The sequence below is a fragment of the Vanellus vanellus genome, assembly GCF_965231255.1.
Source record: "Vanellus vanellus genome assembly, chromosome: 5".
In the NCBI taxonomy this organism is placed as follows: domain Eukaryota; kingdom Metazoa; phylum Chordata; class Aves; order Charadriiformes; family Charadriidae; genus Vanellus; species Vanellus vanellus.
The window spans coordinates 70,981,772-70,996,911 of record NC_138910.1 but is presented as its reverse complement, the minus strand read 5'-3'; the positions used below and the strand labels follow the sequence as shown (position 1 = coordinate 70,996,911).

At 40.3% G+C, this 15,140-nt stretch overlaps 1 protein-coding gene across 1 annotated transcript in view; it reads left to right on the top strand.

The window, feature by feature from the left end:
• EIF2B3 (eukaryotic translation initiation factor 2B subunit gamma) overlaps nt 1-15,140 on the top strand; it is a 103,479-nt gene that overhangs the window by 36,521 nt on the left and 51,818 nt on the right. The window lies entirely within an intron of this gene.

The following is a 15,140-nucleotide window of genomic DNA, read 5'->3' as shown; positions in this document are numbered from 1 at the left end:
AAGTATGCAAGCACATATTTTGCAGCACCAGATGCTATTGAAAGAGTAATGGACCCTTCCGACATTCAACTCCATTCTTCTTGCACTCCCTCCCAGACCTCTGGAGCCACTGTGTTAGCAAATGATTACATTCTGTTTCCCTTCCGTAACTCTTCCTAAACAAAATGTTAATTGAGATGTTGATTTATACAATTTAGATTCCTTTGCTCAGTCACTGTAGTTAAAAGTAGCTTCTGGCTATAGAGGGGATATATCAGTGAGACAAATTAGTGCTTGCTGGTATGTTTTTCTACATCTTACCCTTTGAGAAAATAGTATATGTTTCCGATTTAAGGAATATTTTTCTTGCATGTGTTTGATTTAGATGTGTACTGCATGATAGTGTAGCTCTAGAATGCAGGTTTCTGGGTGTTTTCTGATTTACGTTATTATATGAAGCAAGCAACCTGAAAAAAAGTAGACTTTGGGATTTTTTTTGCTATGCCCTTGATGTTTGTCAACTGAAAATAAGGGATTATCATACTAGGGATGTTATGTAGATTCCAGGCTTTCCTATGTGACAAGGATAACCTCGTGCCTGGGGTAAAAGATGACTTCTCATGTCCTGGACAACTGTTGACTTAAAGGGTTTGCAGAAAAGATGTCTGACCTTACTTCTCAGTAATCTATTCTTGTCTTTGGAAAAAAAAAATAGAAAAGTTAATCTGTTTGATTGTTGTAGAGAACCATTAAAATAAGCAACCTTTGTGTTTACAGAGGAAGAGTTCTTTTGTTCTACAGGTGATCTGGTGCAGGAAAGGGTAAAAGTTAACATGTGAATTGATGTGCTATCACCTGTTTGCATTAAGAATGTCTTGTAATTAATATACAAAGAGATCTCACTTCTCTACTTGGTTTCGTGGCCTTGAGAAGTCCACTTAATGTTTATCTCTCATACTTTCTTTGCTTTTTAAAATGAATGCAATATCCCTTTCCTGTCTCACAGGGGCATAACTCATGAATGTTTGTGTTAGTACTGTAAATGTAAAATGCTGCTCTGAGTATAGGGTATTAACTGTTGGCTTTCCTACATTTGGAATCAGAATAATACTTGTTAAAATGACCTGCAGGAAGCAGCTGATGTAATGCTGTGTACAGCATGATCATGTTTAAACCTAGATTTTCAGTTTCAGCACTTGCATTTCTGCATGTCAGATGCCAGTAGTATTTAAATGTATTATTGTATAGTTTATTGTGTTACGTCTTTATGTGCTGCTATTCTTATCACTCCACTGTCTCTTTCAATGTACTCATTCTCCAGTTTTCCATACAAAAGCGCCGGACATACAGTGAAAAATGTAATATGTTTTCTTTTGCATTCACAAGTGCAACCCTACTCCTGAGTGTACGTGATCAAATTTGTAGATGGGTGATTCCTTGTGTGCGCATGAACTGGTTTTACAAATGCTGGCTCGAGCCTGGCACAGCTTGCAGCAGTGCACCTGAGCTAACATGCGAGCGGCTGTGCTGCTGCCAGGACCAGGCTGGGCTGGCAGCGGTGTAGCTGGGTGGGCAGAGCAGCTCCTGAGCTAACGAGCGCTGCGGGGGCTCCAGGCTCACTGTGGAAGTACCAGAAGGACTGGGCAGGAGCCAGTTCTGGTGCAGCAACGATACTATCATCTGGGCTTTCTCTGGTCCGTGTTACTCTGGATAAAGGAGAAAAAGCAATGTTTGTGTTTCTTAATCCTTGCATTTGTTTTCTGCTCTCCACTACCAGTTTGGCCACCTGATGGCAGCTTTTAAATTCTGAGATAAGAATTGTGGTTTTGTCACCCATATGTTCAGGTTCCACCAAAATACAAATATCAATCAAGAGTTAGTCTTTTATAGTTCTTCAAATAGTGTACTTTTCACAGTAGGAAAGTAATTCCTATTGGAAGGTGATCACTCCAAAGACTAACTGCTTTCATTTCTCCTAAATGTTTTAAAAGCATGACAAAAATCTCCTATAAGTGATCTGCTTTAAAAGATCTGAGTTGATTTGAGCTGCTGTGTGTGATCTGTTTCTTCACTTTTTTTATTAAAATGTTATGCATAAAGAGAAAAAAAATAACGTTTTCTGAATGACAAGTTCTAGTAATAAACCAAGGTGATACTGCCCTGCTAAATAGTGGCCTCATAAAAGTCGTGCAGAAACAAAGATATATCTTATATATATCTTACACGTGTAAGCCAAGAACGTCACTGACAGCAGAAATGCCAAACATCAGAGCTGAAGCACAGCTAAGTAACCTGCTGCAATCTGTCACTTTACCTGTTCCTTCGTTTCTGTGTTTGGAAGTCATGACTCGCTGATTCACCATCTTGAAGCCAGCAGATTCAAAGATATGAACTTGTGCATCTTTGAGAAAAGTGTTCAGTCTTGAGCACGAGCCTTCAAATGACAGAAGGCTCATAGCAGGCTGCAGCACAATAATGTAGAGGCTGGTTTTGCTTGACACTCTTTCTGTCCGCTGACTTCTTAATTTTCCTAAAGGAAAATGCGTTGAATCCCCTGTGGAGGTGAGTCACAGGTTCTATTGAGGACTTCTGGAAGGCTTCAGTCTTTTACCTGCTATGTGCCTGCATCACTACTGCTGATTTCAGCTCCCCCTGCAATGACAATAAGAAAGCTGGCTTTAAGTGTTAATTCAAGTCTCAATGGAAGTATCTTGGATATCTTAGGATACTGCTGTTTCCTAAGGTTTCTAGATATGCTGACACGTAGCTGATGAGTGTTTTTCAGCACTGGTTAATACCCGAAAAGTTACTGTGTGGTGAAGAGGTGAAATCTGAACGGAGCTGTTGAGCCTATAAAGAGTTGAAACGAATGGAGATTGTGGGGAGGTGTGCTGCACTGTAGTGGTGAGACCACAACCAAATGTGTGCTGTGCCTGTGGGGGGCAGAGTCAAGGATAGCTGTAGTGCATGCAAGTGAAAGATGTTGGGCTCGTATCTTTGTAAAGGCTGATCTGATTTCTAAATGTAAGTTTACTGGTCTAAAACGTTGATCCCTGCTTGCTGCGGGCTGGGTAGAGCCGTGGATGTGGAGAATTAGATGAAGTTATAGGAGGAGAGAAATTGCTGAGCTTCGGAAGTATGACTTGCAGGTAGGCACTGTCTTGAACTTGCATGTTATCTCCACAAGTGGATAATATCTTCTTATTTACACTCACAATTAAATATTTATTCCCCAAATTCTGGAATGTTTGGCTTTTAAGTCTAACGTGAGGAAGGACAACCAGAGAAAGCCTGTACTAATGTGGATCAAAATACAGTGAAAAAAGTGTATGAGAACCCATTCTTAGTAGTCCAGTTTGTTACCTTAAGCAAAAATATCACCCTTACAGCCACTCTTCGTGTCCTGAAGAGAATCCCATGCTGACATCTCCGAGAAACTAATTTTTTCAGCTGGTTGAATAGTAAGGCCCAAAATTGAGGTTAATAGTTATCAAAAAGTAAGAAGCAAGTGCTCTGCTGTTACTTAATCATTTTGTGCTTACTTGCTTAGCTGAGGTTTTCACTAATTACATTTTTTTTTATGATTTCTGAGTGTTGTTCGTTAATGTAGTTATTTCATTGCTGAATGACAGCATATTTTTACACACTGCCGTCGCTTCTAGCTTCGTTTCAAAAGGAGAGGTGATTCTCCTTGCCAGAAGTAGAACTGTTGTGCTGTGTGTTTTGTACTTCCTGAAATTCCTTCAGGGCTTCAGTTTGTATTTGATTTTTGGCTGGTTTGCAAGAGTATATGATCCAATGGATCCAGTCACGTTTTTAATTGAAAACATGCATAGTTTGTATGCATTAAAAAAGGATCATTTGCATGTAAGGAAGAGCCCATGAAATTGTGTTTGAGAATTCTTACCTGCATCTGGGCATAGAAAAAGTTTAGCAAATTATTTTGTGTGTATCCATTGTATATTTGTTTCTCTTCTATCAGTGTACATCAGAGGTCCGAATACAAGTAAAGCGTGCTACGCAGGCTAATTAAATCAATTACTCTGTGAAGAACTTAGTTTCTGGAATTGCTCTTGTAAATCTGAGATGTAAACAAAAACCTAGTTATTTTTATATCGTTTCCCTTTGCCTCATGTACGTGATTCTGGAAGTTGGAGAGTTATATGTTCATGCCTCTTTTTATAGCAGAATATTTGGGTAGCTGAATTTTTATTGAAACATAATTCCTGCTTTCCTTAAAACTGAGCAAAGCTACTGTACAGTGGGAACACACGTTAATTTGAGTTGCTGTGAAAGGCTGCTCATTTTAAAGCAATGCAGCAAATTGTCCTCAAGTGTTTCTTCATTAAGAGTTGTTTGCCACTTTTGTAGAAAAATAAATTGGGAGCTTTTCCTGAAAGAAGACTGTGCAAAGAACAGCATTTAGGCCATGGGATCTTACTTTCCCTCCTTCTCCTGCTTCTACCTACCTGGGGATGATGCAGGTACTACTGCATTTTATTCTGTTTCATTTCAGCTGTGTGCTAAGATGAGTGGTCTCCGGAGTCTCCATTTATCTGAGACTGGCTTTATTACTTTGTTCTTTCTTAGTTGGCTTGTAGCTTCCTCATAGACTATGAGCTCATTATGCTGGTGCCTATAAAATGTAGAACGCAAAGATAGTGCCTGTCTTAAGAGTTTAGTGTCTAAATGGACTGTAAGATTATGGATCTGGCCCTTGCTCCCATTAAATGTGAAATTCCAGCTCTTCAGAATAAACCTATTTTCTAGTGAATATAATAATAAAATCTACTGTTTGTGAGGAATGCAGCTTCCATGATGTGAATAATCAGACCCACTTATTTTGTTGAAGTGCAAAACCTCCCTTTTATTTTTAATAGCAAATTATTTTGAGAGCAGAGCCCAGAAGCACAGGAGTTTTAGAAGTAAACTAGTCTTTTAAGGCTTCCTGTTCATTTTGGTTGTGCTTATTGCTTCTTACCTCTCTGATTTATTTTTATTTTTTTTTTAACAACTGTTCTCCGCAAAAGCAATCATTGTAGACTTGGCCCTTTTTATATTACTAATATAGGCTAGTGGGTTAGCACAGGTCTTTATAGTTACGGATTGTTTCTAATACATTTTTTCTTTATAAACTAAGGGCAGGACTGTACACGAAATCTCTGTTATTGTATTTGTGCTTTGTACTCATGTACTTGTTGACTGTTTTACAAGCCAGTAACGTAGTAGCCACAGGCTAGGAAGCTTGCCCAGAAATCTGGCATATTTAATTAGTGCTAGTAAACAAGCAGAGTTTCAAATTTAATTTTTCCTTCTTTAATTCCTATAAACCTCAAGTCATTTAAAATTTAATTTTGACACTAGTTTCATTTATGCAGTTGGATAATACTGAAACAGTCCACAACCACAGACGGAATAGTCCCAGTCTCTTCCAAGCAAGAAGGGAACAGAAGCTGTTTTGTTTTAATAGTATTTGAGGTTGCCGTAAAACTGTAAATGATAATCTTCAGGTCATCCACTACCCATTTTCTCTTTCTTTCTGTTAGGCTAAGTGTTTCAAGATGAGGAAATTGTCCTACCATGGGTTTAGCCTTGTAAAGGAAAAGGATTGGATTTGTTGCCATTCTGGTCTTTGTACAGAGTTGTTCTAAGGGCAACTTATGGAGGTGTCTGAACTCTGTTACTTGCCATGGTCAGTTTATTGCTTCTAGGCTGTGAGGTTTAACTTGCTACCCCGGGTGGCATAAGCAACAGAGGCTTCAGCTGCTGTCTTCTCTCTTGCTTTTCAATACCGGCTTGTGATCAATGGTGAAAATGGTTCTCTGCTGCTACTTTCACTATTAGGGACCACTGAAGTCTAGATTAATGACATTTCTCCTATGTCATTGCTGAAGCTACACTGCCTCCAGACAAGTAGTGTGCTGATGTCTCCTTATCACAGCAATAAAATACTAGCTAATTTTTGCCCAAAAAGTGGACTTTGTAAGTGCAGCTAAAAAAAAAAAATAAAAAAAAAATTAGCATTTAAATTGTGAAAATACACAGATGAGCAGTGTCATTTTCGCTGTCCAGATAGATTTTCCGTCAAGAATGTGGGTTTGTTGTTTTGTTTTGTTTTTTTTTTTTTTAATGAACGGTGAATGTCTCCTAATTATTATAAAGGCAACTCCCACCTACTGTATGAAGTGAGTTAGCACACGCTGGGCTGTGTGGAGCAGCAGTCTTGTTTGCATGAAGTTTCTCAGTCAGCAGTAACCATCCGAGGAAAAGAACCTACCCCTCAAAGTACCATCTCACTGCGTTGAAATCACCAGGATTTTCTTCTGTCCTCTGGGATATTCTAATTGCCATATTATCACTGTTCAAAAGGGGTGAAATTCCTCTGGCCCAACCTTAAGCTGTTATTCAGGCCCTAGTAATGGGTGAAAGATGAGAAAGATTTTTGGAAATCCAGTCCTCAGTGCAGTGTACGTTCTTTGTTCGGCTGGGCTTAATGCTGTAGTGCTCCAACTTTAGCATCCTCCTTGAAAGCATTTTAGGTGTAAGCTCAGTTTCTTACAGTAATATGATGCAGTAGGTTCTGTTATAGCTATTAAGAAATCTGGAAATTTTAAATCATGAGTAATCTGGTCTAACCAGAAACTAATCCAGTGTGGTTATAACCACTGTAATTACTTGTTTAAAAAATGCAAATTTGGACTCTGGGTGGTTGTTAAGCTCTTCTTGAGGTAACTAGATTTTTGTGTCTTGTCTTTTTTTCCTTCTGCGCCCCCCACCCCGCCCCCCCAACTTTCATTCATCATTCCATGGTATCTCTGATGGTGTCTTATAAAACACCAGCTATCTATTAAAATAATTACTCATTAAGTTGTTTTGGGTTGAAGACGTGAGAGATGTCTGCAAGTGGCTTCAGTCTGACTTCCGTTCTTCTTTGGTTTTAAATTATACTGTCATTCTGCAAAAAGAATGCTCTATTTTCTAATGTTAAGGCCTTGTTTTAATTAAGTTCTTACTTGATACTGTCAAAATATTAGATGACAAATTAAATAAGTTCTTTTAAACTAGAAAAAAAAGCAAATATATCTGTATTTTTCATGTGATGTTCCTATCACTTGGGGTATTTCTTCACTGCAGAATTAGGCTGCACTCTAATGCTGATGTTGTCCTGAGCCCTGACAGCTCTCTGTGTCCCAAACATCACATGACTCTGGGTGGTTGTTAAGCTCTTCTTGAGGTAACTAGATTTTTGTGTCTTGTCTTTTTTTCCTTCTGCGCCCCCCACCCCGCCCCCCCAACTTTCATTCATCATTCCATGGTATCTCTGATGGTGTCTTATAAAACACCAGCTATCTATTAAAATAATTACTCATTAGGAAACCCATGTTTCCCTAAATCCAGGCTAGCATATGTCTGAGGATGTATCTGAATACATGGGCTGAGTCACGACTTCAGTGTAGCCAAGTCAGGAAGTCCCTCTCTTTTTCTTAGGGAAGCAGAATTCATCAAGTCTGACTGTTGATACTTTAGTGTAGTTTCCCCTAAAATGTATTTTTCTTCTATGTACCCATTCAGCATTACCAAGATATGGAGCAGTCTGTATCCCTGCAGTCACAGCCAGGCTCTCTCTGCAGTGGCAACAGAGCCAAGTTCTGTGCCCACTTCAATTTATGACCGAGATAAAGCTATCTTCATTAATTGATTAAATATTTGACACTTAGAGTTGTTGGGGTCTTGTCAGGTTGAAGTGTGGTAACTGTGTTACACAATGCTAAAGTGTCCAGGTTTCAGTGGAGTTGAGATGTGAATAGGTGTGACTGTAAAACCTTATCAGGAATTAAAAGTGAGACAGAAGCAGTAGGTTCCAGAGGGAAATCAAAAGGAAGCACAGGTCAAAGCACCAGCTGAGAGGAAGCTACAGACCCTCGAGGAGCAGGAGCTAAGTATAATTCACCTACAGTAGATGAAGGAAATGAGCATTGCCAGATTTACTGCAGAGAACATCCTACATAGGCTGTTTGGGGTAGGTTTTGGTAATTTAAACCATAACACTTGAATTTGTCCCTTCTTTGGATTCAAAGCTCATCTTTTCTTGCTTTCTAGACTGAGTGTTGGTGGGAACCAGATGCTGCTTTGTCTAGCACACACGTATTGCTCTTTTCTTTCCTCTCATCTCTCCCTTTGTTCTTCCTTCTAACCCTAATGACCTGCTATCAGATTCTTGTCAGGTTATTCTCCAGTCCCATGAAATATAACTGTTTTGAATGTAAATATCTTCTAAAGAAAGACAAACATGCATCTTCCATCGTAAGAGCCCATTTGCTTGTCAAGCGAAGATCCTAGCACAGGAAAGTGAGCGATCAGGTATGGCCTACGCACAGTAACTGGTTTAAAGAGGGATTTTTAATTTTAATAAGCTGATGGTGCAGAAGTAGGTGGTTTTCATGAGGTACCTGGAAGGCTACTACTCACAATGGGAAATCCAAAGGTATGTGTGACAGCTTTAGTTTGTCCTGCTTCCGGGGCCTATAAAATAAAAGAAAATGTTTGTTTCCACTTTTTTGTTTCCACTTCTCCTTTTACTTGGAATTTAAGGTCAGGAGAGGGGGGATTTCTTTTTGCCCATATGCTTTAGTAGTCTTGAATGTATGTGATTACCTTAAATCCCAAATTTTGCAGATCATAGATTTTAAGTTCTAGCCACCAGTAAAAGCCACCTCACCTGAGAGGCACAGAAGGTCTTTGGAGCCTTATCAAGCAAGGCTGCGATCAGCCGGTCATGCAGCCGGGTACTGTTTTGTTTGCCTTTGAGTCTCGGCCAGTGACATAAAGAAATTGTGGCAGCCTTGCTGTGTTTAAGCTACATATTGCTAGTGACCTACAGCTTTGACCCAGTATTCAGTTACACTGTTTCCCATGCATTTACTGTAATTATTTGATTTAAGAAAATATATCATATGTCTACTGCTTAGCCCTTTGGGAACTGGCGTAGGAGGGATCAGCAGGAGCTGCTGTTCTTCAGTAGCCTCTGTACAGTCCTCCAACTTCAGTTGTTTGCTTAAAACTTGTTCCTCTTATGTGTTGTCATCCTTTCAGCCCTGGTGATTTTACGGAACAATTATTTACTAAGGTGAATTTCCATGAAGCAGGAAGCAAAATGAGCTGAAAATTGGAAATGATTAGTGTTGCCAGGTGCAGACCTTTAGTTCTTTCTTCTTCTTTAGTAAAGAAAGCATTTCCCAAAGCTTGATTAAATCTCTTAAATCACAGTTTAGCCCAGCATAAGAGAAATAAGCTCAAATACCAGATCTGAACCAAGTGACTAAGCCATGTCCCGTTGTGTTGGAATTGAATTGGCTATAGTACACAATAATCTACTTTATTGTCATCCTGGCCTTAACTGTAGCATAAGATGATTACATCCAATGTGTGTAATAATAAGGCTTACACATTGTATATACTGCTTTAAATATTTTGGCACACCACAGAAAGAACCTTTACGTGCAAGGCTTGATTAATCCTTTTTCTCTGTGTATAGAACAAGTAGCTGCCAGAGCTCAAGGGTAAAACCTATTAATAATGTCTCTGGCAGTCCCCGCCCTCCTTCACAGTGTATTCTCTTCTGTTCACACCAAACTCCAGACTTATTATCATTTTGGTCTCTCTTTTGCTTTCCCAGTTTCTACATGGCACTTGAGGTATTCTAGCAGACTTGACTCTCATATAAAAGTGTCTAGTATAAAGTATTTGCATTTTCTCTGTATTTTCAGTGGAGGACAAGGAAAGGGAGAAAGGGGCAGAGGAGTTGTGGGTAGCCCAGTGTCTGCGTTATTTCCTACAGCTGCTAGCACTCACTGTGGCAGAGAAGATCCTTAAAACCAAGTTTCGGGATGTGCTTTCCCCAGCAGCTGTGTCTGGTGTGCTCCTGGGGGAATGCACGTGCATCCAGCCGCAAGGCTGCGCATCCCCCAGGGAGCACTCCTCGGACTCGGGGTGGGTGAGGAATTACTGTTGTTCTCATTTTCATATGGGGAAGCTGAAGCAGGGCGAAGAAAAACATTTTATATAAGGTCATGGGATGAGTTGGTGGTGCAACCATCAGCACCCTCACTGTTCAGCATTGAAGTCAAGAGACACGTTAATGTTAAAGCATGATGTTGATGCCAAGATAACGACTCTTTTTACAGGAGGTCACACTGGCTTATTGTAAACCTTGAACAAATACTAATCCTGAGTTCTGACTGCTAGCCTATACTCTTATACTAGAGCAAATTATTTAATCTTTGGCTTTGAATGAAAGTTGGTTCCTTTACCAAAAAGTTTTCAGCATGTTTTTGTCAGAAGCAGGTTCATAGTTTTTATTGTAGTCTCATGGGTGTATTAATAATATAACACAACAAAGAAAAATGGCACGCGGTGAAGGTTTTAAATGAAAAAATATTTATTATTCGTAAAGCTTTCAAGCAACTTAGGTCATTAGATCAATAAAATATTTTCATTTGGAAAGTACTTTCCATTCCTGATGCGGTGTCTCTTTAGAAGCAGCGGCCGCAGGGATGGATCGGTGGGGAGTTAGCAGAGCTGCCTCCGGGCAGCTGATGTTAAGCTGTGAATGTGGCGTGTCCTCCCTTGCCAGGTTCTCAAGGAACCAAAGTCGGTCTTACCCTCTGGTCTTTGTAAATAGAGTTGTTACAAAACTGGAGGAAGGGAAACAGTGAGTGAGCTTGGTGCCTCTGAGCTGGGAACAGAGGCTGGGGGTCACCTGGGGCCCCGGGACACCGTCTTGAAATCCTGTCTGATTGCTTTTCTGTGCCCTTTTTCTCTCTACACCAGCTCTCTTACATCACCGAGGTATTCTTCATAGCCAGAACTGAACCAGTTGTTCACCTGAGAAGCAGCATCCTCTGCTCCCCCTCCTCCGAAACCCGTGGGAAGAGGGGCGCAGGGCAGAGCTGTGCGGGGGGGTCCCGGCCTCTGCGCTGCTACAGCTGCTGCGGTTCAGCCCGGAGGTGGCAGCATTTCACTGGTGGGCAAAGGAGGCCTGGGATACAGTGGGGACATTCATTTGGCTAAGTGCTTTGGGATCTTTTTGGCCAAAAGCACTGTGTAAAAAAAATTAAGGTCATAAGGTGTCTGGGATTTTTGAAGAGCCAACGTAACAGTGGTCTTTTATTATTAGTGAATTTACAGCCAAGAGCTGTCCCGTAAATGAGCAATGTGATTTTTTTTTTTTTTTTTTTTTCCCTTTAAAAGTAGGAATGCTTGAGACATTAAAGGTGGTCTGGCAGCTTTTTCTGTGAGACTTCTCTTCGTGTTGATCTGTACGCTGGCTTTGTATCAACATGAGAGCAGCACCTCCATGCAGACAGTCCAGGGTCAGCAGTGTGTGTTTGAACTGGATGGCACGCTTCTGCATGTAAGAATACAGTATGTAGTGTGGAGGATAGGAAGAATGTGGTAGACTGTTTGGCTATGTGGACTATGTGAGCTACATGCAGTTAATTAGAAAAGAAATGAGTGTGGAATGCATAGTTTGCACTTAGCATGCTGTTATTTATTTGCTTATTTTGGAGGGATGGGGAGGAAGATGAACTAATATCCCATAAGCCCACGGTGGATGTAATTCAGATACTGGTTCAGGAGCCAGGTTAATAGCAGGTATGATTGGATTTTTATTGTGTCATTGCTCGGATTAGTGTTAGAGTATGGACAGCCTCAGGTCCTTGAGCTTATTTAAAGACCTTCATATTTTCCGTCAACAGCTGTATGAAGTTAAAGGGAAAGAGGCCATGGGATTTCTCTTTCTCAGCTAGTTTATTTGTGAGGTGGTGAGGTTAATGTGGCAATATCCCATGCTTAGTAGAGAGGCTTTTTGGCTTTAAGCATTGTGTGTGCTTCCTCCAGATTTATGATTTTGACCCCAGCCTGGCATTATCACACTGTCAGTGGGAGTGCAGTGCTGGTTTGAACCTCCAGCTCTTGGTGGTAATCTCTCTTAATTAGTTTACAGTTGAAACAATTGTCCCTCTTTTTGCCTTTAAACAAGGGAAGTTTGCTCTATCAGTGGTTGGTTTCCCTGAGGGAGGAAATCCTGAGAGAGGTTATCAGGGAGAGAAAAGCTCTGGGCTCCACTTTCAAAGCAATGCCATGTACGAAGCATGCATCAATCCTGTTAGTACTGCTTATTATTTCACAATGGCGTGTCAGGAATTACGGGTACAGACCTTTCTAAGGACTCTTGCAGACCTTTATGCACTCTCATCCCGAGTCAGGATTTTGTGGAATTATGTGCTACTTTTACACATTAAATTGCATTCTTTGAAATTGCTCTTTTAATTGCTGATATTTCCCTGACTTCTCCACAGATCTCTCCGAGCCTCCTCATTGTCGACTTTCTGCCAGGGAGTCCTCCATGCTTCATCATTAGGGCTAAAATCTGCCATCACTTAACATAACACACAGAGCTTACAACTGGGAGCAGCCCCCTCCCTTGCACGGGAGCACAGACAATAATAGACACTATAGTGGCAGCGCCAATGGGAGTTTTACCATGTATTTTAATGACTTGTGCTTGATTACATTTGCTAGATTGAACCAAAGTTCATTTAGTAATTGGTATGATTCTTAGAGGGTTCACATTTGACATTCCTCGCTCATTAAAGAGCTCCAACAATGGCTGTTACAACTTTCATCTCAACGGTGACCCTCTCAGATATATATCCAGTCTTTTTCTTTTGATAAACCACCCAACCCGGCATTCATTAACACTTAACCATCTGCAGCCAGCCCCTCCCAGTACCTTCTCCCTTGCTTTGATGATATAATTAAAAGCCTTCTGTATTATCTCCCTCAGAGCGATAAGTCTAGGTGCGTCAGCTCTCGGCACATGCATTGTTTGTTATTTGATTCTCTCTGTATCAGCTGTTCCTCACGACGGTCTCATTTTTCATATGTTGTAAAGATTAGCTGATGGAGTGGGAGATCAGAGGCACGAAAAGGGAGTGTGGCTTTCGATATTAGTAACCAGATGCTCATTTGAAATGGTGATGGAGTTTACTGTTATCTATTAGATTATTTGGCTCCTTTGCTTTTACCTGAAGATAAACTGGTTTAAGTGCTAGTCCATGAAAATTAGCGTCATCTTCAGTGGCTTGTTATGATAGAGTGCTCTTATCAGTCTGGTTTAGTGTGGCTATTCTCTCCTTGAGTCTGGTTTACAGAAATCGCACCTTTGTTTATGCATGTGCCCAAACTTGCCTGTTTGACCTTTGAAGCTGTGATTATAATATTAATCTATGGGACTATTCTGTTGCAAATCACTTAGGTGGTCTGTATTTCAGAGGATTTTCATTGTGGGACCTCCCTCTTGTCCAGCATGATGTTCTGTTATTGTTACTATATTCTACATTGAAAGCTAACTCAGAGTGGCGTTTCAGTACATCTTGTTGTCTGGCTGGTTTGGTGTTTTTTTGGCGGGGAGAGGCGGCTATTGTGTGTGATGGAGCTGCCACTAGGATAGCACTGTGCTACTGTCTGTCCACTTGCACTGATTTTGTATAACTTTGTTATAAAGTTGCTTAGCTACAGAAAAAACTTGGTACAATACTTGCCTGCAGATACAAACTTCTGTCCACAAATCCTCAGTGTCCTGCAGTGTAGCTAAATAGTGTTATTCCAGTTTGCAGGTGGGGTGACTGGATATGTGAAAGCCACACAGACGCTGGCAACAGAACCAGCATTTATTGAGGAGCTCCTGTTTTACAGTCTTCTGCTTGATGTCTAACCCTTGCAGCCTTCCCCTGCCTTGTGTTTAAGGGGGATTGTGGTAGATCTTGAGTAGGGAGAGAAGAACGTGGCATTCTGGCAGTAAAGAAACTGTGTACTGTTTGCCATCTTCAAGTTAAGAATTGGGTTTTTTCCTCCTATTTTTTCCACCTCCTTCCCATGTTGCATCCACTTCTATTTTTTTTTTACATGTTTCTTGCCTTGTTCCATTGTTTTGCTTGTTTTCCCAGCTTTCCTCCTTCCGTTTCTTTCCATTTGTCTCTTTCACCCATTTCAATAAACTATTTATATTCATTATATAAATAAAAGGGAGCCCTTTTTCTCAGAAGATATGACAGTTCTCTCATAAATGCACAAAATGTGGAAACCGTCCTCAGGATGCAGAGCAGGAGGGAGTCTGACTTCCAAATGCAAGACCTCATTAAAATTAGTGGATTCCCTATCCTCTTTGCGTAAGGAACATTGCTATTTGGCCTGACTTGCACAGCAACATCTGGGCCACTGATAACATCAGTACTGGAGCATTGCTAGGTGAGCTCATGTTTTGCTAATGAAGTAATCTACTGAAAGTGCATATATCATTTTTTAGTACCACATACTTTGCAGTAAAGTGTCATACTACTATTATAGGAGCTTTCCTTTGCAAGTGGGACTTAAAGAATTTCATTGTAGTTAATAATATGCTTAGCTTGAGTTGAATGGCATGCTTGAGAAATGCCACCTAAATTATAAATTTTAAGACTTAAATACTTCAGTAATACAATGCATTAATTGAGAAATACACTGAAAATTGGCTTACTAGAACACCTGATATTCTCGGTAGCTTTGATGTTACTAAATATTTGGTGTGCTAGTATTGGTTTACTACACACATACATACATATATATGCCCAAATTGTGAGTGATCCCTCTGCTGAGCTAACTGAATAATAAAAGTGATCATGATCACAAACATCTGACTTTAGCGTGTTCTGGAATGAGTGAACAAAGGTTGGATGGAATACACTGATAAAATATATTCATTCAAACTTCATTATGAAATCCAGTCATCAAAGGAGGAAAAATGAAAACAGAGGCAATTTCAGGTGTGGATTGAAATTTCTCTCCTTAATAGCCTCTAGATTGTGAGTGCAGTTCCAGATCTCTTGAACACCCCAGTGTAGTCCCTGACTATTGGTGTTTTTTGTCTTTTATTTGCAAGCTAGATATTCTTGTGGCTTTTCTGTCCTAAGAATTAGTGGCGAGTGTTCAGACAGCCAGAACGCTCTTAAGCGAGGCAACAGGTGTGTGGAAGGGAAAGTAATAATTGGCATAAAATATCTAGCTGCTTTGAGACAGGTTCCAAAAAGCGTTTCCACTAAAAGCAGAGAATACATAAA